The sequence below is a fragment of the Amphibalanus amphitrite genome, unplaced genomic scaffold (assembly GCF_019059575.1).
Source record: "Amphibalanus amphitrite isolate SeventyFive unplaced genomic scaffold, NRLGWU_Aamphi_draft 001057F_arrow, whole genome shotgun sequence".
Classification (NCBI taxonomy): domain Eukaryota; kingdom Metazoa; phylum Arthropoda; class Thecostraca; order Balanomorpha; family Balanidae; genus Amphibalanus; species Amphibalanus amphitrite.
Window position 1 is genome coordinate 30,745 of NW_024882551.1, and position 22,655 is coordinate 53,399.

The following is a 22,655-nucleotide window of genomic DNA, read 5'->3' on the forward strand; positions in this document are numbered from 1 at the left end:
TGGATATTTATTATTTTTCAATGCTAATTGCTAGCTAATCAAACATTCGTTCGACGCAACATTTGCAGGATTGGAAGATCAAGCACTGACTCAACGAGGTAAATCCTATCCAATTCAATCCGATTTCGAAGCAACAGCACGTTTTCCAGTAAACATAGATGTATGTTATTTAATGCCAAAATATCCAGGTAGTTCGTTTCAATGCAGATACATAAAATATGCTGTTATATTATAATGAAAGTGCAACGCCTTAAAAAAATACTTCAATAAAAATCACAAGACTTTCAGCAGAGTGGCGCAGTGGAAGCGTGCTGGGCCCATGACCCAGAGGTCCGTGGATCGAAACCACGCTCTGCTAGTTTTTGACAAGTCGTTTAGGGGTCATTCATTCAGTTGTAAGCGGGAGCCAGCAGAGAAATTGCCGGCTGCAGTTGCTTAAAGCCTAAACTCGACCACAAGTTTCGCTACAGCCACGCATGACGCAAGAAATTTAAACACATGTGAAAAATGAAATCAGCCAGCCTAAGTGATATTTTTCGCATAAGTACTTTTCACGTTGATAATGGACCTTGTCAATCAATCAATCAATCATGTATTGAGTCCTCCATGTGAATGGTTTTTCAGTGCTCTCGTCATGCAATCATTCACAATCTATAAAACTACAAGTGGGTATAAAACACACATCAATAAGAATGACGCACAGTATAAAAGTAAAGAGAATTGTCTGTACCAGTAAGATACTCAGATGGCAAAATGTGAAGTTAAGAATGCACAATACGCGGGTAAAAAGTAGACAAAGTAAATAAAAGTGAGCAGCGCAAAAAAAAAATCATCACAAAATACATTACAGCTTGTTTGCCTGAAAGCTAACGATGGAGACCGTTCCACGATTTTACTGCTCTAAAATGAAAAGTACGCCTAGCTCGCTCTGTTGTAATTTTAGGCAGGTCCAGCTGATCCCCACATGTGCCGCGAGTGAGCCTCCTATTCACATCAGAGCGACGCATCACGAGTCCAGCTAGAGATGGCGGCGCATCCGACGAGAGAATCCTACGCAGCATCGCTATGTCTCGGTCCTCCAACATCTTGTCAAACTTCGGCCATTCGAGAGCTTCCAGAGCTGCGCTAATGTGGTCGCGTTTAGACAGTCCTGTTACAATGCGCGCCGCGAAGTTAATGGCCTTCTGCACACGTCGCCTCTGGGTTGCGCAGCAGCCTTCCCAGACGGTACAGCAGTACATTATGTGGGGGAATACAAGGGCCTCGATAAGCATCTTTTTTACTTCATACGGTAGCTTATGTCTCAACTTAGATAGGCCGACTAGTACATGGTAGCAGCGGCGGGTCACCAACGACACTTGCTTCTCCCAGGTCAGTGAAGAGTCAAAGAACACGCCTAAAATTTTGATCTCGTGACTAGGTTTAATTTCGCAAATGCCAAAGTCAATAGTAAAATTTGCACTACATATTTTTCTCTGCGGCTTTACTAGCAAAAGTTCAGTCTTAGTTGGGTTGATTTTTAGCCTGTTCTGGGTGTACCATCGGAGAGCCACCTCCAAAGCACACTCCATACGCCGTTTTAGGTCGTCCAAATTAGAAACCGTATCAGAGTCAATAAACTGAATGTCATCGGCGTACATGACCTGCTTGCCACTGGGTAAATGAGACATAAGGTCGTTACTCGTTAGTAAAAAGTAAAAACAATTTTGGACCCATTAGTGACCCCGGTATCACGCCGTGTGTCACTGGTAGTGCCCCAGCGCTGCTACCCTGCATCCTCTGACTTCTGCCGTACACTGCCGTAAGTCTGTCTGTGGACGACTTAAGCAAATTAAAATAACCACCGCTTAAATAAATAAAAATGCTTCATAAAAATGAAGCATTGCAAGCAAAGTGTTGAGATGAGATTTTGTTTACCCAGAGCGGGATTGTTTGTTACTTGCTTATAACTATAGTAATCTTATTATAATAATCTTATTCTGAAATTCCATTCAAACTCTGGTTCTGAAATGCCAAAGCATGCAATCGACGGGCGCGGCAAGCCCGTAAGTGTATCCTATCAAGAATCTCACAAATTGTAAGATGAGCACAATCATGTCGCGATAAAAACAGGACCCAGTGGCAACTAAACGGGTGTTTTACAATTAAATCATCCGTATTTAAATACATTACAATCGGAGGGAAAATTTAGATATACTTGCTCCTCGTGCGAAGCATACCTAACTTAATTCACTCTAAGAATATTTCAACACCCCAGTAATTGGTCCTCCGGGACATTTGGAGGAGACTGTAAGTAATCATGCCCATTGACCACCCAGTTTACCAGGTAAAATGATACGGCATTAGTTCTTCTGATTATTTAGTGATTGTCAGTTCTATCTTCTGCAGGCCGGCACAGCTGGTCCAATAACACTGTGATGCTAGTAATTTGTCAGCGTCTGATACAAGATAGCTGCAATCTATAGGGCGCATTATGCACGATTTTATGACGATTATCTCGCAACATTGAAATTAAACGTAGCAGCATACACATCCGACACGACATTGCCTTTCACTACCCTACACATGGATCTATCCCACTCCTCTCTCTCTCTCTCTCTCTCTCTCTCTCTCTCTCTCTCTCTCTCTCTCTCTCTCTCTCTCTCTCTCTCTCTCTCTCTCTCTCTCCTATGTCCAATCCGAAATGCGTCTAGTGATGGGCTAGCTCGACCGGCCTCGTTCGAGCTTGCACGGGATGCACATTGTCCAATGTCCATGTCTCTGCACGCTGGGTCCTGGGATGGCAGTGATGGTGCTCTGTGCTGTTCTGCTCTGCTCTACACTGCTCTGTGCTGTGCAGGGTCCCGTTCAGCCATCAGCTATCACCGCTGATGGCTCGCGATCCCCGATCGGTCAGGCTGCACGCTGCAGAGCGACCGTGCCACCCACAGATAATGAGGTCCGATCGGCGGCGGTGGCGCCCGCCCGTCGCCGGCCCGCGACCCGCCGACGCCGCCCGCCGCTGACGACGTCATCCGTCATCGAGGAGCCTCGAGACGGCGACGGCGGAGGCGGCAGCGGCGGTTCGAGTAGCACTGTGGACGCTGGGCGGCGGATAAATAAAGCGGCAGACGCAATTTTCCTGCCGTAAAGCGGGTCGGGCCGGTCCAATTATCCTAATGTCATATGGAGGGCTCGGCGATGGGCTGACCCGCCCCGATTACAGTGCAGCGGCCGCGGCCGATTGTATTTGATACCACTGCTAATGAATGGGTCACGACAGGGGGCGGCGGCGGCACGCGAGCCTCCACCGTGGGAGCGGGCCGCGCTTCCGGCCGCGCCGGCCATTCACGCCCCGCACGTCAGCCGCACGTCATCCCCCCTCGGCCGCCCTCCCCCCCCCCCGGCCGGCGCAGCGTGGGTTGATAGTGCGCAATCGTTGCGGTCAGCGCCGCCCATCGGGATTATCCTGGCCACGCCCCAGCAATACAGTGATCCAGAGCAGCAGCGAGGGGAGGGAGAGAGGGACAGAGGGAGAGACGGAGGGAGGGAGAGGTTAGATATGCGGCAAACTCGGACTAAAAATGAAGCCTTGGTGGCTGGACGAGCGGCCACAGTCAGCCAGCTGTAGTTAAATCCCTGGTTTTCCGGGCGTTCGAGACAATTTCCTGCTGAGATCTGTCCACAGAAAGGTCACCGGATGTGGTAACAGCACGTGAGTACGCTCAAACAATGGCTGCAGCGTCTTGTAGTTCAGATACCTCGAGATGTGACTGATCTCCACCGATTCATAAATCCTGCACGAGCAACTCAGATACTACGATCTTACCTCTACCACGTCTCGAGACAAGCATACTTTTCCGAACTCGGATTTCTCATTCATAAAATTCCATTGCAACAATTGCGTGTGTGGGCCGTGGCACACATGAGCCCATTGAGCAGGTGGTGTGGCTTCATTCAGAAGTTCTGGAACGGCCGCTCTCAATGAACCGGTGCGCTGCCGGGTGTTTTATGAATGCCCTAGTTGTGGCCGTGTACAGATTGGGTGCTAATTCGCACAGTGACTGGCACGGCAGCAGTGAAGCCATCATCGTGACGGCCTAATGTGGCGGCCGTTTGTGCGTGATGCGACCTTTAGCTCCAGCACCATGAAGGTGATGAGACTGCAGTTTCAAACTGTGGGAAAAAACTGAATGGAAACCCGAATTAGGATAATGAGTTGATACACGCACACACCGTAGGTTGAATATCCACGTGCCGTTTTTAGCCTGCGGTGGTTTACGTGGGCATGTTGCATCTTCATTCCAGAGAAACCGTAGGCTTTTATCAGTGTTGCAAGTGAGGATAATTCACATTAGCCGTGTTTACATAGGGTTCCCTTAATCTTCCCCTATTTCTCCCCTATTTTCAGATCGAATTTTAGGCATCATAGCGATCGCGTGTAACGTTGCTATGGGCGCTATTGTTGTTAGAAGCATACAAAGCATCGTTAATGCTGTAAACAATACAAATTCGGCTTATTTAATGCTCGAAATTCAACAATTCATATTTTGAAGTATTTTTATCCTGCCCTTCAATTCCCTCTTTAAGCGACAAATAGGGGAGGATTTGGTAGCGTAGCGCCTTTCCAAAAGCTGCTACGCTACCATATCCAGTGGTTCTCAAACTACCATATCACAAAAGCGGCATGCTGATTGGCCGGCAGTTCCGAATCGTCCGACTGGTGGTCCCCGACTCGACAAGCGCACGTGCGCCGACTGAGGATTTTTAAGTGGCATTAACGCATAAACGGCAGAAACTCAAGGCAGAAATTCGACAGGTGCGGTGTTCTGATATTGCCGTGGATGTGATTACACCTACTTGAATAATAGCTCAGCCGTCTAAAGTATGTTAAATGCCAGATAGTTTTCTGATTTTTCTTGCTTTGAGCTTTCATGTGCTATCACTTTTACCTCAGTGTCTAGTCTGGAAGCTATTTGGGAGAGCCCTAAAGGTAAGTAAAAATTGCAAACTGCTTCTAGAATGACTTAGTTGCGCCATATTTGTAGTGAAGCGAGGTAAAGGAGACAGAGGATTCCTTTATAAGGGACATTTAAGAGACAAATAGGGGAAGATTAAGGGAACCCTATGTAAACACGGTTATTGTCTTAACGACGCAAATTTCAATAAGTTTGCTCGCTAATTGGGAGCCACGAATAAACATGTGACATCAATTTAAAAAATCAAATCAGCAGATCAGCTAAGCTAAATTTCATTAACAATAAGGCTTTCAATTAAATTTGCCCTGTTTGTCCCACCAAAGCACAGTCACCGGACTGTCACAGACAGTACTGCGCCCGTCACACTCACCCTTGTCACATGTCACATCGTCACGTGGACCGGCCGTCACGGCGCGCGTCACCCTGCAGTGACAGAATGTGACGCGAGTTCAAGGTCAACCTCCACCCCACCCCACCGCCGGGTTATGTCCCACCCCAGAGCGTTTTCCGGGCATTGTCCCACCCGGTGTGTGCGCTGCTGAACCTGCAGATTAGCGAGAGCTGGCCGGCGCTCAGATCGACCATCTCTGTACCGCAGCTCACCCACCCTGTCCCCGCTTTCAGCTATGTCCCCCGCTCACCCACCCCTGTCCCGCACCCAGCCCTGTCCCTCCTCACCACCCTCCCCCAGCTCGCCCAGCCCTGTATATAGCCGCACCAACTGCACAACCACTGTAAAGCACCTAAGATCAGGGACTCCGCCAAATTCTCAGGATTGGGAATTCCGACCCAAAAATGCATCACTTTATGCATCGGGTGGCATTACGGAAGCAAAATTTAATGGGGGGGGGGGGGTCTGGACCTTGCGACCAATCGGATTCGTCATCGCTTATAGCACACATTTGCACCACCACCCTGCACGCGGGTGTCACCTTCTGAATTACGGCCCCACCCGCCGTGACCCCGCCCCCGCCTGTGGGCCACCTCGTTCCTGTCCTGCACAGTGCACAGACACCCCGTTTTCTGTGCCCAATAACCACAGCCCCGTGTTCGAACTAACAGCAGATCTGCTCACACCGCGCGCACCTAAGCTGTAGGCCGCTCAACATCCCCTCCCATCTATGTGGTTTGGTGCAACAAGCGGTGGGTGTGGGCTCCGATGGCATAGATAATGCTGCAAACGGTTTTGTGGTTAGTGTACCGCTGAACATAGTATGTAAGTACTATGTGATAAGTGTAACAGTATACCGAAGCGCAAATTAGTAAACACGATTTCGATTTCGAATAAAAACCTGTGCAAGAATCCTGTCTGGTTAAAGCAAGTATGATCACACCAACGTCACAATGAGGCCTCTGGGCTGCCTGTCTGCTGGTCAACTCTGCAAGTTGATCCGTGATGGCTTTGCGCAGGCTGACTGGTACGTCAAAACCCGCGGCTCTGTATAGTTGAGTTCTTCGTAAGAGACGGTGAGGTGCATCCATGAGGACCATCAAGGGCCAGAAACCAGTTTCCCATCTTCCGCGCATCCGGAACGAGTAACGGGCGGAAGCGTTTTGCCTACGGGCCAGGTTCCCTCGTGAACGCTCTTCCACTCTGCATGCTCGTGACATGGTCACGGGACCAGAAAAAGTGGGCTGCCCTCAAATGACATATGCTTTCCAATACTTGACTATGCCATTTGCATTTTTGAGACCTTGACTGCGCTGGTGTGTCAATATCAGCCATCGTACTCGTAAATATACAAAATGGCCCTCTGCCTACTGGCGGATCCAGAAAAGTGGTATGAGACGCTGCGGGGTATGCTCTAGAGATGCCACAAATTTGCAATTTCATTACCCGCCCCGCCCCGCAGCTACCCCTTGCCCAACCACAACTACCCGCAAGCTGATTTTGGCTGAGCCGAACCCGCAAAAAACCCGCAATTTTGAAAACCTGCTTTTGCAAGAAAAAAATACAGCTGGGTCAATGCTAGAGCTATATAAACCTTACTTGCTTCATTGCTGTGCAGAAAAAGACAGCCAAACAAATAGTAAGGACTTGAAATTGCTATGCTAAGTCCTTAGGAAGTGCACACTGGATAGTGGAAAACGAATAATGCATCAATACATTTGAAATTCCTTTCTGAAAAGAGTTCAGTAAAATCTTTCTCTCACCTTACCCTTCAGCGTTGGCTGAGGATCAACATTTTACTCTGGCTCCCTCTCAATGTTAGGCTTCTGGAATGATATTGTTATCAAAATGAATGTTGATATAAAAGATATGCGATTTCCAGTTAAAAACAAATAGTGACACGGTGAATAATAAGTATCCAGTCGATCTACACATAAAACAAATCATGCAAAATCCCACCAAAAACCAACTAACCACCAATGAACCACGCGTTTCTGGAAACATGCGTCAGAAGCGTCACCAACAGCTGATTGCAAAGAATGTTACAGCGACTAAATTATTGCGGCCGTAGTTAGTGCGAACTTGTTGCGAAAACAATGATGTATAATGCATATTCATGTGCCATTCTGATAAAGTTATTTTACACAACAGCTAAAGTTTTATCATTTAAAGGTTAATAACCGGTTAACCCGCGCCCCGTAGGGGGGGGGCCGAAACGGCCCCCCCTGTCCTTTTCGGTCGATATCTCCTAAACGGCTGGAGATATCGCCACCAAACTTTCAGGACCCCTCCGGGCATTAATTTTACACATTGTGACCAAAAATTTTTCCAGAGGCTATGATAGGTTGGCCACAAATGACGTCAGAGTGACGTCATGTTCTGTCATTTTCGACCGAAAAAAGACCTTCGCGAGAAGACCTGTCAGGACTACAGCTTTGAAGATACAGAAAAATGATCAAGACATAAAAGGTGTAGAATTGACAGGGCTACAAAACTGCTATCTCGAATTTTTGAAATTTTTGAGTTTTGACCCCCAAAAATCAAAAAAGCATTTTTTTGGATATATTCGCCAAAAAATCCAAAAAGTTTTTTGAGTTTCGAAAAAACCGGAATATATGTGATAGTACCTACCGTCTTCTATCTACATACCAAATTTCAGATCGATACCTCGTTTTTTGGCCAAGTTATAGCGAAAAAACTGTTCAAAAATGATGACGTCAAATTTTCAAACTCAATTTTTGGCAATTCTAGAACTCGTAGAGCAAAACGAAGACCACCATTAGACTCCCCGTGACGAGCTGCATCGAATTGATACCCATTTTATGCAAAAATATCAACTTTGAAATTTGACCTAATTTGACCTGACCTTGACCTGACCTTCACAAAAACGTGACCTAGGCTGGCCCCAAAGGCTGCCTAACCCACATAATCGCATTTGTCATGTAAAATGGACCATAAAACATGTATCACACGACACATTCATATTGTGACCCCCGGTGACCTGACCTCGCTGTGACCTGACCTGGTATCAGTGACCTCAGATAGCAAAGTATGTGTTTGACGAACAATGTACCATCGATGGTTTTCAATAAAATACCAATTTACTTGCTTTCACAGCACATTTCTTGAATTGCCTGTGAACGGTGAAAATCTGACCTTTGACCTGACCTGTGACGTCATCGGTTTGACCTAGGTCAATGAAATTTGGTCACAAGGTAGTTCCCGGGTGGGGCTATCGAACGCCGTTTGAATTTTGAAAATCGACCGGTAACTTTCCGAGATCTTAGGGGGGGGCCGAAACGGCCCCCCCCCCTACGGGTGGTAGGGTCCGCCGGTAGCCCTACGGGGCGCGGGTTAAGAAATAAAGAGACAGTAAATACTAAAGTAAATGTAATAATTTCATACATGGTCTTGGTAATGCTCTCCGGCTCTCTCGTCATACAAATGATAAGCACGTAAAAAGACAAAAGAAATAAATGCGACCAGCTACGTGGTTTTGTATGTAACATGTATAACTGCTATTTTGAGGTATTAAAAAACCAAGACAGAAAAATTGATTGTAAAATTATTGCGTCATCAATGACAGCTTTCCTTTGCCTCAGAGACCAAAATTGACGCAGTCAAATGCCAATCCTTGTCAGAATGTCGGAAGTGCGCCAGTATTGTATTGCGTTATATTTGGGCCGCCCAGTCAATATTTTGATTTTTTGTAAGGGTAATTGGTGTGTTATTTTCGTAATATAGGGTGGAACAGAACATAGGATAGGTAATCAATGAATTTGCATCAAATTTTGTTTAGTTGATAGCTCTTTTTTATGCCGACCAGACGCAAATAAAGTAGCATGTGGCATTTGCTCTGATTCTGGGTTCTTCCATAATGTATATCTAGTGCACACTGCACATAGACTTCAGTTCAGCTTCCTATAAGTTTGCTTTCAGGTTCTTTTATGTTTTATGGAATGCTTTCATCAGCAATTATTTATGCTTTGTAGTTTGTTGCTTATACCTTGGTTTGGTCATTGCTAGACTGTGGATGCTATTGCTGGTTGTTTTCAGTTTTGCATTTGAAATGTGCTTCCTTGATATATTTCTATATTTGGTTCTGTTTTAAAAGTTGTTTTGATGAATATTGTATTGCTAACCTGAGCAAATGCACTTGGCATTGTGTTTTGCATCTAAAAAAAAAAAAAAATATAGGTTCTTAAGTCTGACCGCCAAATACCCGCCACACGACAAGTTTTGCTTCTCGAACCCGCCAAAAACCCTGCGGGTTTTGAAAACCCGCAGAAAGCGGGTTCGCGGGTTCAAAAGTGGCATCTCTAGTATGCTCCCCAAAAGATGTCTTGGACTTAAATGAACTCATTGGATTTCCTCCCTTTATGCTTTGTTAGATGCCCCTAATGCCCCCTAGATCCACCAGTGTCTGCCCTTCCGGAATGCGGTGAATAAGATGTTTGCATGACCACTGTCTAATTCTGGCAGCATTCATTCGCTCTGTCATTTTATGATTTGGTCCCAATTTTTCTTGCATGGAATCTCCTGTATTTAACAAATATTTCTTTATAGTAGTGCTCACATGATAAATGACTGCTCGGCTGTATAAAAAGAATGAACACATTGTATGGAAGCATGCATGCAAAGGGGCAAGCGTGCCAGCATAATTGTAGCATGAGCGTTTGCACTATCCGTATCATGAATATAAAACGACTGTGAGGAAAAGGCTGCTTCCCTCAGACGGGTGATCTCAGACGAGTGCCGGGGGCCGGCGGTCGGTCATTACGGCCCGGTGGCGTGTCGCCGGCGCGTGTTTTCCGAGAACGTCTAATACAGATCCCGTGTCTGGCGAGCGTGCGCCGGTAACTGCCACCACTAATGTGGGATTAGTGGCGCGACACGAGATAGCTACAGGGCGACACGTGAGACGGAGATAGTGGCACTGTATGCAGGTGTGAGGGGGGACACTGTCAGTTTGGGCGCAGTGGGGATGGGAGGGGGCGGGAAGAGGGGAGGGCGGTGTGTGCGTAGGGATAGCGAGTGAACGATGTTTACGAGGGACGGGCGCGGGAGACGGTGACGGGGCTGACCAGTGTGAGCAGCGACGGCCATGGTGACGGACGTAGAGTGAAAATGGTCATCATTTGGTGTTCGTGCTGATAACTATTTATGGTGACAGTGATGGTGGGTTGGTGACAGCGCCCGATACCTGAGGTGTGGCCGTGACCTTATAGCACTAGCGGGCGCCTTACTACAAGCGTGTAGCTGCGTGCACGCTGAGGTTTGCCGCATCACCGACTGCAGCGACATGACAGGTGGGTGCGACTGACGTCGGCAGTGGTTTCCCTCAGTATGATGTGCGTGTATGTCGGCCTGTTGTCGACGCGTCGGAGCCAAGGTACGGGGCAGTGCGAAGGCACACGAGAGGCCTGGTTTTGATGGAGATAGAGAGGGAATGGGAGAGAGAGAGAGAGAGAGAGAGAGAGAGAGAGAGAGAGAGAGAGAGAGAGAGAGAGAGAGAGAGAGAGAGAGAGAGAGAGAGAGAGAGAGAGAGAGAGAGAGAGAGAGAGAGAGAGAGAGAGAGAGAGAGAGTGGGGACGAGGTTGGTAACCGGCGTGGTGCATGTGTGTGGGCGCTCGGGCCGAGCCGAGACTTCCGTCTATAGACAAAGAAATATTCACAGCTTGCCTGGTATGCTGCTGCGCTCAGGTTGAGAGGGAAGAGTGGCTTGCCTGGTATGCTGCTGCGCTCAGGTTGAGAGGGAAGAGTGGCTTGCCTGGTATGCTGCTGCGCTCAGGCTGAGAAGGAAGGGCGCCTGGCTCTTACCCGGTAGCCGTGTGGCCGAGGGACTCGTATCCGGGACTTGCCTGGTATGCTGCTGCGCTCAGGTTGAGAAGGAAGGGCGCCTGGCCCTGTTACCCGGTAGCAACAGCATGTATGTACATGTGTGGCCGAGGGAATCGTATCCAGAGCTGGCCTGGTATGCTGCTGCGCTCAGGCTGAGAAGGAAGGGCGCCTGGCTCTGTTAAACGTTACCCACCAGCATCGTACAGGTCACCGCTGAAGTAATGTGGGGTATACGTAGCGGCTTAAGTTCGCATCTGTATCTCAGGAACTATGTGTCAGACTACCATGAAACTTGGAATGTAGCTTACATGTGCCGTCATCCTTGCACCTGCAAACTCATCTTTTGTTATCTACCTCTTGATCAACCCGTATTTAAAAATCGTCGGTCAGAGCCATCTGTTGAGGAGATCGGTAACTAAATTCCTGATTACGCCACTGATGCCCCGACTACGTGACTCCGCAGCGAACCAATCACCGCTCTTGTAGAAAGCATGAATGAAGCCAGGTGCCCCTGCGTCGAGGCTAGCGCCGCTCGGTTGTGGCGTGACCGAGAGTCGGGTTGCGGAGCGAGGTCACTGGGGTCAGCCGCGCCAAACGCCTCCGGGTCGGTGGAGCGTCATGGCTCTGAGCAGCCTGTGCCAGGCGCTCGGGCATACTGCTCCGCCGTATACGCACCACTCGTCTCTAGGGAGGTGGAACGAAATGGTGGCTAAACAACAGGGGTATGTCGTTCAAATTATTTGAGAAGGCTACAGCGCTATCGGTGCATCTCGGAGAAGCGGTGTCAATATCGCATTTTGCTGCGTCACAACGACGCCGCCTCGATGAAAGCACTGGTGTTTTCCACGAATATCTTTATCTAAGCAGCGGCGGTGCTATGCGCTAACGTTTTGGCCACAACTTAACATACATCTTTTCTATGAGTATAGTTGCAAAGTATCGAAAAGTATTTCCATACTTAACCCGCACCGGGCCGGGGAACGTGGTGGACACTCCCTTGCGGTTTTCTGAAAATATAGAATAAATTGGCGGTGGTATTAAATAACACTTTTTCATGCAATTTTTCTACACATGTAAAAATGTATGACCCCGAACGCTCAAGGTCAGTTCAGCATGTCACGTCAAGTGATCCTACCTCAGATAAAGTTACTAATCACCCTTAAACATCGTGTAGCAAGTAATCATGACGCATCAAATTGGAAAATTGCACCCGTGGCCGCTGTCTATGCCCCTGAGGTTATCTCAGGTCATGAAGGCATCAAGCATTTTTAGACGTTTTTATCGATATAAAAAGTAAACAAGTATATGAGTACAGTGGCGCAGGAACTTCTTCCAGACTGGGGGGGGGGGGGGGGCTGAACCATAATAGAGATCAACCTAGGGTACCCCCAAATCTAGTTTTCTCAGCGGTTTTAGGCCACTTATTTTTCAGACTTTGGCCTTTTCAACAACAACAAAAAAAAAAACGAAAAAATGCAAAAAAGTTAGGTATTCCGTCTCAGCTGAGTGAAGAAACTACCGTTTTGGCAACCTGGAGTAAAGGTTTTAATCTGTCAACTGAGTTGCCGAGCCAGTGAAAGAGGTGGATTTTTCACTTACATGCTTTCTTCCCTTGTGACCCACAACCCCTAATTTGGGGAGGACAAGCTGCCCAACGTTTCCTGGCCTCATGAAAAGTTGTGGGGCACCGCCCCCACGGCCGCAGAGTTGTGAGGGCAAGCTTCCCCCACCGTCCCCTCCCCCGGTTCCCGGGCCTATGCATGAATCTATGAAATTATGTTGGCAGATTTCCGATTTCGATTCCTCCAGCTGGGGGGGGGGGGGGGCTAAAATACATTACGAGCCCCCCAGCCGAAAAGCTGGGGGGCTCAGCCCCCGCTAGCCCCCTCCCTCCGGTTCCCGCGCTACTGTATGAGTAATTAACCTTCGCCCGGGTGGGGGTGGGGGGTTGGACACACCTGCCAGTCTTGTGTGCGTGTACTGTAAAGAGAACCGCGCACGAACCTTGGTATAGCTTATGCTACACCAATTTCGTATCGTGTGTGAAAATTTTGACCCCAGGTCACATATGTATGATCAGGCCACTAGGTAACCATGCCTCTAAAAAACTTAAAAAACTAAAAAAAAAACACCATGAATGTGTTCAGCTTAACACGCGCACCGACGAGGGGCGGATATCCGCCCCCCTGAGGTTTTTCGCAAATAGCGGAAAAACAGGAAATTTGGTACGACTATTTGCTCATCAATTTTACACATGGTGTGCAAGTTTGAACCTCCTAACTTTAAAGGTCAGGTCACCAGACCACTTTGAATGACCCAACCTCAAGTCACTTTTTTGCAACTTTGTCACCGTGCCAGAGCTACAGTAGATGTTGGAGGCCTTTGAAAGTCGCAGGATGTTATGAGGTCATTAGTAGCTACAATTTGTATATCTCGGAATTTTGATATCGGTGACCTAAGGTCAGGTCAATTTCTCGACCTCCCCATTATAAGTCAATGGGGGGAAAATCAACTTCCTGTTTTTACCACTAAAACGGGTCGGAATGGCACCATATACCATACATGACTTCATATACGATCAACCTTAACTACCTTGAGGTCTGTTTTGCTGTTGGGCAGCCGTAAGGTCATGTGACGTCATCAAAGGTCACCAGCGGTTTTTTGCCAATAACTCCGTACAGGAACAAGATACAGCCGCGTGGATGATCTCATTGTGTTCAGCTCGTCAAGACTCATCGAATGATATACATGATGACCTCGAGGTCACGTGACCTGAGGTCAACCTTTGACCTTGACCTTTCGAGGTCAACATATATATCATTCGATGCGGATTGACGAGAGAATCACGATGATGCCCTTAGTTTGTTCCTATCTTGATTAATTCGAAAGTTATTCGAGAAAAACTCTCTCCATATCTAGCGCCGCCATTTTGACTTTTTTGACCCCTGTGACGTCATCTTTGACCTGACCTAGAAAATGACCTGTGTAAAAATTGTAGACCTTGTCCGTGTGTATCCGATGCCGTTTACCGCTTGTCGCTATCTTGCTTCGTTCTCGAGATCTCAGGGGGGGGTCATCCGCCCCCCCCCCCGTCGGTACGAAGTTGGCGCAGACCCCCGTCGGTGCGAGTGTTAAAAATACGAATCGTAATATCATGCAGCAAGACCTTTTCCGTGACCTTGACCTGGGGTCAAATTTTCAAGTTGACCTTTTCAGGTCAACTTATATTTCATTCGACGCGTCTCGACAAGGCAAACATGATGTTGGCAAAAGTAAAGTCGTGTCTGTCTTGTATCAAAAGGTATGGAAGAAAATAATTTTTCGTAAAAACGGCTATTTTGGAAGTTTTTGCCCTCTGGAGGCTAAACCGTTGAGTTTAGGTCAAATCTCAGAGCAACAGTCAGAAAGGCTTTTGAAAGAGCTATCGAATGCTTTAATTCTGAAGCGCTGTAGCTCTACTGGTTCCCGACTTATGCGACGATTTGTGAAAAGTTGTCAAAATAGAGAACAAAAGTTCGTGAAAATTTCACCTTTGATCTCAGCGATGATGTGATCACCAAATGACTTATATGATTCTGAAAGGTCTTGTAGCGAGCTATCTATTGCTTTCTATCGCGTCTTCCTAGCCCGCTTTCTTTCCGAGATAATCGGATGTGGCCAAAAAGGCTCCCCACCATGGCGAAGTTGGCTCAGAGGCTCAACCGGGTGCGGGTTAGCTATAAAAGCAAGCAAACAAACAAGTGAGTAAATAAGTATATCATTCGACACGTCTGGGCAATTGGGAATTACGATGTAGCTAAAGTCGCTGCTCTGCAACAATTTTTAGTGAAGTTAGTTACCGAAAACCAAACCGGTATCTCAGGGCACTGGATCTGACCTCAGACGTCACCGGTCGACCCTAGACCTTGAAATTCGGTGCCAGTCGCTGCGTTTCAAAAGGAGTCTCGTTTTTTTTTTGCGAGGACTAGCTCAATTAGGGGCGAAACGGCAAGGGGTTCGTACCCCTCCCCCTCGGCCGGAGCGAACGTAGAACACCAATAAGTCCGGCGAAGGTTAATTTCAATAGCCTTCATTTGGCGTCGCACCAAAACCATGGTATCAAGACGGCTGGTGTGTGTTCTGGGTATGAGATATCAATCGGACATACCAACTTTTTTTGTATACCGATACCAAACCGATACCAACTTGGTATTTGGTATTTCAATCCTAATGCTTTTGGTATTTTGTTTGCATTATAAATCCTCACTAATGTATAAAGGGCAGGTAAAATGTTTGGTAGAAAGTCGATATTTCTCTGTCCTTCCAAAGTAGAATCAGTTTTCGGTATTTTCCGATGGTTTTGGTTGGAATTTGGCTTGGTACCGGTATTCCGCTTTTCCGTAATTGACATCACTAGTTCTGGGTCACTCGCTTATGCCTCGGGCCAGGCCGGTCACGTGGTATTTCGGTCACCTCAGCAGTACCAGATACACCAGGAGATCTAGAATTTGATCCAGTAGCGTTTCAGGGTCAGACACGTAAACGACAGTAGGTCTGAGCAGTGAGTTTTGAGAATATCGTTTTGAAGTCAAAGTGGCGTCAACTGGGCGGCCAGACGCATCATCTGTTACCGCTGTGCTTTCTGTGACTCGAGTCAGTGGAAAGGCAAGATGTATCGGCGGCTGGACCAGGGCGGCCGAGAGCATGCCGTGTATCTGATGGAACAGGGATATAGCGCCGCAGCCGCCGCCAGAGTGGTCGGATGCCACTACACCACCGTGCAACGGTGGTGGAGGCGGCATCATGATGCCGAAAGGCTGCTGGATGCTCCGCGGGCTGGCCGGCCGAGGGTCCTGAATGACGCCGACAGTCAGCGCGTCGTTGAGTACGCTGCTGCTCGCCGTTTTTGTACTGCAAATGAAATACGAACGGCCTTGAACCTGACGTGCGGCAACGACACTATTTACAGGTATACACTTATTGAAGGCTGCCTTATCTATGGTGTTAATTTGACGAATCCAAGAATGAGTTAGCTCTAACTGGACCTATTTGTTTTTTACATGCGCACGGCCGAGGGTATGTTGGGTGCGAACCCCTGTCCGGCTCGCCTCTTTTCAAGCTTAGGCTGTAAAACATTTGAAAAAGTGTGTGCCCCGTTGCGGACGTTTCAGGCCATGCGGGTCAGGTCATGAAGCTGTTCGAGGGAGTATAGGGCATAGGCTGTATTTTATGATGTTTGAAAGTTCATTCAGAGTTCATTGGTGCCTTTCTAGTTTCACTAACGGATTTTGTTCGGGAGTTGTTGACGTAAAAAATAGATTACCTTAAAAAACCTTAGCGATACAAAATATAACAAAACGCAAAAGTAATGTAATAAACATTGCATCTTGCTAGTAGGGTATGAAATCGCACCTATTTACATGTGCCTACGATTTGATCATTTCCGGCGCTTCATAAACACACGGAGTTTCCGTATCCCCCTCTCCCATTGGTGTCTGTGTGTGGCCGATCTGACCTTTAAGCCTTCAATGAACTTCAAGAAAAACATAGGCAAAAAGTCTTAGGAACTTTGGAGACAGGCACATCGTAAATATGTATTTCATTTCCCTGCGAGTAACCCGGTGGCACCAAGACCGTTGCAGCGACGCTGCGACATTTTTGGTTCGTGCAGTAATTCACGTATGACGCCATAAGTAAGTGGCTCGACATAACATGACAATGTGGTGGATAACAAAAGATCTGGTTTTAACCCGCGCCGTGCTCGTGGTCTGAGTGCCCCCCCCCCTCCCTCTAACTCGGCTCCTGGGCCACGTAGAGACACGCGGTAGCGGCAATCGAAAGAGCACAAAAAATAAGGATAGAAATACGTCGGTCATTTCTTAGGTCAGGTCAAAGGTCAGGTCGCCAGAGGTCATCAAAGGTCAAATTTTGCCTATTTCAACCATTTTGGAAACTACCAACGGCTAACCGGGGAACCGATAGAGCAACAGCGCCGCGAAAAAGCGCATTCGATAGCTCTTTTAACGCTCTTTCGCTAACATGTCCTCAGATCTGACCTCAGGTCAACGGTTTAGCCTCCAGAGGGCAATAACTCAAAAATAGCAGTTTTTATGAAGAAAAATATTTTTCTGCAATAACTTTTGACTCAGGGAAGTGACGACATTTATTTTGCCAGCATCATGTTCTTCTCGTCGAGACGCGTCGAATGAACTATAATCTGACCTTGAAAGGTTCTTTGAAAAAAAAACTGACATCAGTTCAAGGTCATGACCTGACCGGAAAGGTCATGTTGCATATCAATCGATCCGTATCGTCGAGCTGAGCACAGCTGAGGTGTTGTGACCGCTCTAGCACGTCTCTATAAAAGGTTATAGTAAAAAAACTGCTGGGGACCTTTGATGACCTGAGATGACCTCAGGGGCACAAAGAGGGGTCACGGGTGCAATTTTGCGATTCAGTGTGTTATGTTTACCAACAACCCTACGTTTGAGAGTGTTTAGAACGGCGTCCGTCGAAACGAGGCGCATTTCAATTTTATCCCATTGACTAATAATGGGGAGGTCGCAAAATTCACCTGACCTTAGGTCACATACATTGAAATTCCAAGATAAATTTTTTTTATACATACTGTTACCCGTATCAATCCCTGAAAGTTTCAAAGCGATCATTCATTCGGTGTAGCTATAGCGAGCATTTGAACTTTTTATGGGGTAAGGTCACTTGACGTGACCTGGTGACCTGACCTTGAACGACCCGGGTCTAAAATTTTAACAAAATGTGCAGAAAATATTTATAAACAGGTGTGTCATAAACGGTGGCGCGCATCGCCGCCGTTTTTTTAGATATTTTCGAGAAAAAAAAAAACTGAGTGGGCGTAACCCCCCCCCCCCCCCAGCACGGCGCGGGTTAATCAAAGTTCGGGCATGGTAAATGTCAGTTTTCTTTCTGTACGTAATCCACTCCGAACCAACGCAAACAACCGTCAGGGGTGGCACCAAGTCGGAAGTCCCCCTCGGCCGGGAAGGTTTTGCATTTTATCAGCACATTGGCATTGATATAAGGCACTTTTCGGTTTTCAGCGGGGTTCAAGAGGGAGAAACCTGTTGAGTGGATGTTCGGTCTAGTGACTCTAACTAATGATTGAGGGCTATCGTAGTTTTACGATAGCTGTTCAATTCAAACGGACGACTCAAGACCAATGCGTTTTTTTGTGTTATAAGAGTAATTTTACCCAGATAAGGTTAATATACAGGATATACAGCACCCTTTTATAAATATCAAGCCCTCGCCAGTCCAAGGCGGCCTTTTTCATAACGCAGACGGCAGGGGGGGGGACGACCCCCTTGGCAATTGGCTTTATGGCACCTAGAAATACCAAATTTACAGTGTAGGCGGACACATAGAAAATCTCGCCACTGTGCAAATTTCGTAACTAGGTCAATACTTAGGGGGTTTAATGGGGTATATTTGTAAAAAAAAAAAATCGCTGAAACACTTGTGACTGCTTGTGAAACACTGAAAAAGAACAATCCTTTTTGCAGACGTTTACACGAGGCAGGACTGTATGGCAGGGTTGCGGCGTCGAAATCCTTGCTGAGTGAAGGTAACAAGAGGGTTAGAGCTGCTTACGCTCGGCAGCAGCTGGATGCTCACCCGAACACAGCCTTCTGGAGAACGGTGGTATTCTCTGATGAGAAAACCTTTTGCACTAATCGCCACGGTCGCCAGATAGTCTATCGGTGAGCTTATCAACTTTAACACGCGCACCGACGGGGGTCTGCGCCAACTTAGTACCGACGGGGGGGGGGGGGGGGGGCGGATGACCGCCCCCCCCCCCTGAGATCTCGAGAACGAAGCAAGATAGCGACAAGCGGTGAATGGCATCGGATACGCACGGACAAGGTCTACAATTTTTACGAAGGTCATTTTCAGGTCAGGTCAAAGATGACGTCATAGGGGTCAAAAAAGTCAAAATGGTGGCGCTAGATATGGAGAGTTTTTTTTCTCGAATAACTTTCGAATTAGTCAAGATAGGAACAAACTAAGGGCATCATCGTGATCCTCTCGTCAATCCGCATCGAATGATATATGTTGACCTCGAAAGGGCAATGTCAAAGGTTGACCTCAGTTCACGTGACCTCGAGGTCATCATGTATATCATTCGATGCGTCTTGACGAGCTTAACACAATGAGACCATCCGCGCGGCTGTATCTTGTATCTTGTTCCTGTACGGAGTTATTGGCAAAAAACCGCTGGTGACCTTTGATGACGTCACATGACCTTACAGCTGCCCAACAGCAAAACAGACCTCAAGGTAGTGAAGGTATATGAAGTCATGTATGGTATATGGGGCCATTCCGACCCGTTTTAGTGGTAAAAACAGGGAGTTGATCTTCCCCCCATTGACTTATAGGGGGTAGGTCGAAAAATCGACCTGACCTTAGGTCACCGATATCCGAGATATACAAATTGTAGCTACTGATGACCTTATAACATCCTGGGACTTTCAAAGGCCTCCGACATCTACTGTAGCTCTGGCACGGTGACAAAGTTGCAAAAAAGTGGCTTGAGGTTGGGTCATTCAAAATGGCCTGGTGACCTGACCTTAAAAGTTAGGAGGTTCAAACTTGCACACCATGTGTAAAATTGATGGGAGAATAGTCGTACGAAATTTTGCGGTGCTAAGCGCCGCGGTTTTCCCGCTATTTGCGAAAAACCTCAGGGGGGGGGGGGCGATATCCGCCCCCCGTCGGTGCGCGTGATAAAAGCAGTGCATTTCACATTCATAATTTTAACGCAAATGAGGTTGATTTATTAAAGTATCAAATTCCCAAATTATGTTTCAATAATCATTAGTTAATAAGGGCGACATAACGAGTGACGAAAATGTTCTCATTCACATTTTTTTTCAACATGGCTATTACCCAAGATAGTTAATTACAATAGTTAATTACGCACTGCTAAACTGCATTTACCTACTTGATCCGACAGTCGGCAGGGCAACGCTGCGCGCTACGCACCCCAAAATGTTGGCCAGCGTCAACAGAGTGGCCGCTGTACCGTGCACGTATGGGCGTGGATGGATGGCGAAGGCAGGGGTGGCATATATCGGACGGGGACGACCACGGCTGCTTCCTACCGGGATCTGCTGGAGCACAAATTCCTGCCAGACTATGACCATCTGAGACCGGGAAGACCACACATAGTTTTCCAGCAGGATAACGCCCCGGTGCATACCGCACGACTGGTTCGCGACTGGATGGGGCGTCAGCCGCGCCTGGAACTGCTGCCGTGGGCTGCGAGATCTCCTGACTTGAACCCCATAGGTGAGGTAACGAGTGACTTACACCAAAATAAGTGTATGTGATTGTGCGTGTGCTGAAAGCTTTATTACCTATCAAGCTTGTTACATACATTGATGTGCACGTGCATTCATTCCCCTTTTACTTTCGCAGAAAACCTATGGGGTATTATGACAGAGGAGCTCACGCCTGCGCTGAACGGAGCTCACGTCACAACGGACCGGCTGTGGGAGCTGATACAGGAAGCCTGGGCCCGCGTGACCCCCGCCCTGTGCAGACGGCTGGCGGACTCCATGCCGGAGCGGCTCCAGGAGGTAGCCGACAACGCTGGAGGCTGGTCACACTATTAAGAAGCAGACCAGAAAGATTTCGTTACATGTTGGTCAGAGAGTTGAGCATAGCGCACTAACATAATGTTTGTTTTACTGATGTGTTGCTGGCCGCACAGAGCTGCTCATTTTTGTGTTCTACTTGTTTCAGTAGATAAAGCAGTCGTGTTTTTGTTAATGCTCAACGTTAGATTAAAATATGTATAAAATATGGCATGTTTTGCTAGTTTTCGCGGTAGTGGTTTTGCAGGAAATGCTGCAACACAGCTGTTTTCAACCTTTTCTGTGTTTTGCCTGGATTATGCAGCATCGGTAGCGTCAGTGTCCACATATTCGTAGCTGACCACAGGAGCATAACCTATTACCATCTATTACCTAAGCATTGGTATTCGTTTCCGGGGATGATATGCTCCATATTGGTTCGCGCTGAGTCTTTGTAAGTCAAGGGGCACGTTCTTTTGTGTCTTTTTCGTAAACGATAATACATCTCGGCCATGTTGATGTTGGTGCTCCTGCGCTGTTCTTTGATTGGCCGTTGCTATTTTTTTATGATGTGAACTTATCCCTCCCCGACCGAGAGGGGTGTGGGTGGGGGGGGGGGGGGCTGAGCAACACACCTAATGGCTTTCTTGCGATTGCTCGGAACGCGTTGAAGATAAAGCATGAAAGCTGACATGCCTGCATTTCATTCAAACTGTGAGTCTTTTGAAATCACAGCACATTCAATTCAGATCAGGTCACTGGCCTCTTCTCACTTAATAATTTCGTCTCCGTACGGTCCTAAAATGTCTGAACTTTGCAACGCCCTCGGTGCCATGGCATCTTTCGCAGGAGTTAAAAGATAGGCGAATAGTAATTCAATATACCCTCACAACATTATCGTGGATTTGCATATGGTTCACTCGAAGTCAGGTCGGTTACGTGACCTCGTCATTATACATGACGTAATGACTAATTATACGTCATTATACCGTCGTCATTATACATACATCATGTAAGTCAATGGGGTGAATATGAAAACTGCTTCTTTTTGCGCCAGGAATGATCTAAGACTACCTGAAGCACGTAGACTCGTCATTTCATGCACGCTTTGCAAGGTCCGTAGCTTAACTTTTGTCTTATTTACTTTGCATGACGTCATATATGACGTCATTAAGGCCGTCAGAGTTTATGTCAATAACTCAGTTACGATCAAATTGGGCCAGCGAGTAGGAAAAACCACCAATGATGGAATGAAAAAAATATACCAAATCGAACGATATGCAGCATGATCTCCTTTTTCCTGACATGTGTGGCTTTGACCTGAGCTTGACTTAAGATCAACAACGTTAGCTGACCTCTGCCAAATTGGAAAGTTTATCATTCGACGCATCTTAGGATAAGGAACACAATGGTGTCAAAGTCGCTGCTCTCTGGTCATTTTTGACAAAATTATTTGCAATAAAAACTGCCTTGGGGCCAGGGGCACTTGACCTGACCTCAGAGGTCCCCGACTGACCTAAGACCTTAAAATTAGGCATTAGCTGTTGCAAATTGCAACGGTACACAAACTCGTTGTCCTCGAAGATTTAGCTCAATTTGAGGCGAAACAGCTAGGGGGTCGCACCCACCCATCCCCTAGACCGATAGGTTGTGTGTAGAAAACCAGCAGGTCCGGCGAGAGTTATACATGTTGTTATACTGATTCAGCTATGTGCACCAGCGTGATGTCACACGATGAAAAGACGTCTTAACCCTCGCCCGTATAGGGGGGGTCGAACGGACCCCCCCCCCCATGGTTTTTCGCGAATAACTCGCGTAAAAAGCGGCCGATCGCGACGAAACTTTCAGTACCCTCGCGTTCATCAATTTCAC

At 47.2% G+C, this 22,655-nt stretch overlaps 1 long non-coding RNA gene and 1 other non-coding gene across 2 annotated transcripts; both read left to right on the forward strand.

Moving 5' to 3' along the window:
* Positions 1-286: 286 nt before the first annotated feature.
* On the forward strand, positions 287-358 carry Trnam-cau. Its single transcript has one exon. It is a non-coding gene; the product is annotated as a tRNA-Met (tRNA).
* A 10,082-nt stretch (positions 359-10,440) lies between these two features.
* On the forward strand, positions 10,441-20,765 carry LOC122369627. The gene is made up of 3 exons (XR_006254436.1): positions 10,441-10,658; positions 20,162-20,496; positions 20,626-20,765. It is a non-coding gene; the product is annotated as an uncharacterized LOC122369627 (long non-coding RNA).
* The last annotated feature ends 1,890 nt before the right edge of the window (positions 20,766-22,655 follow it).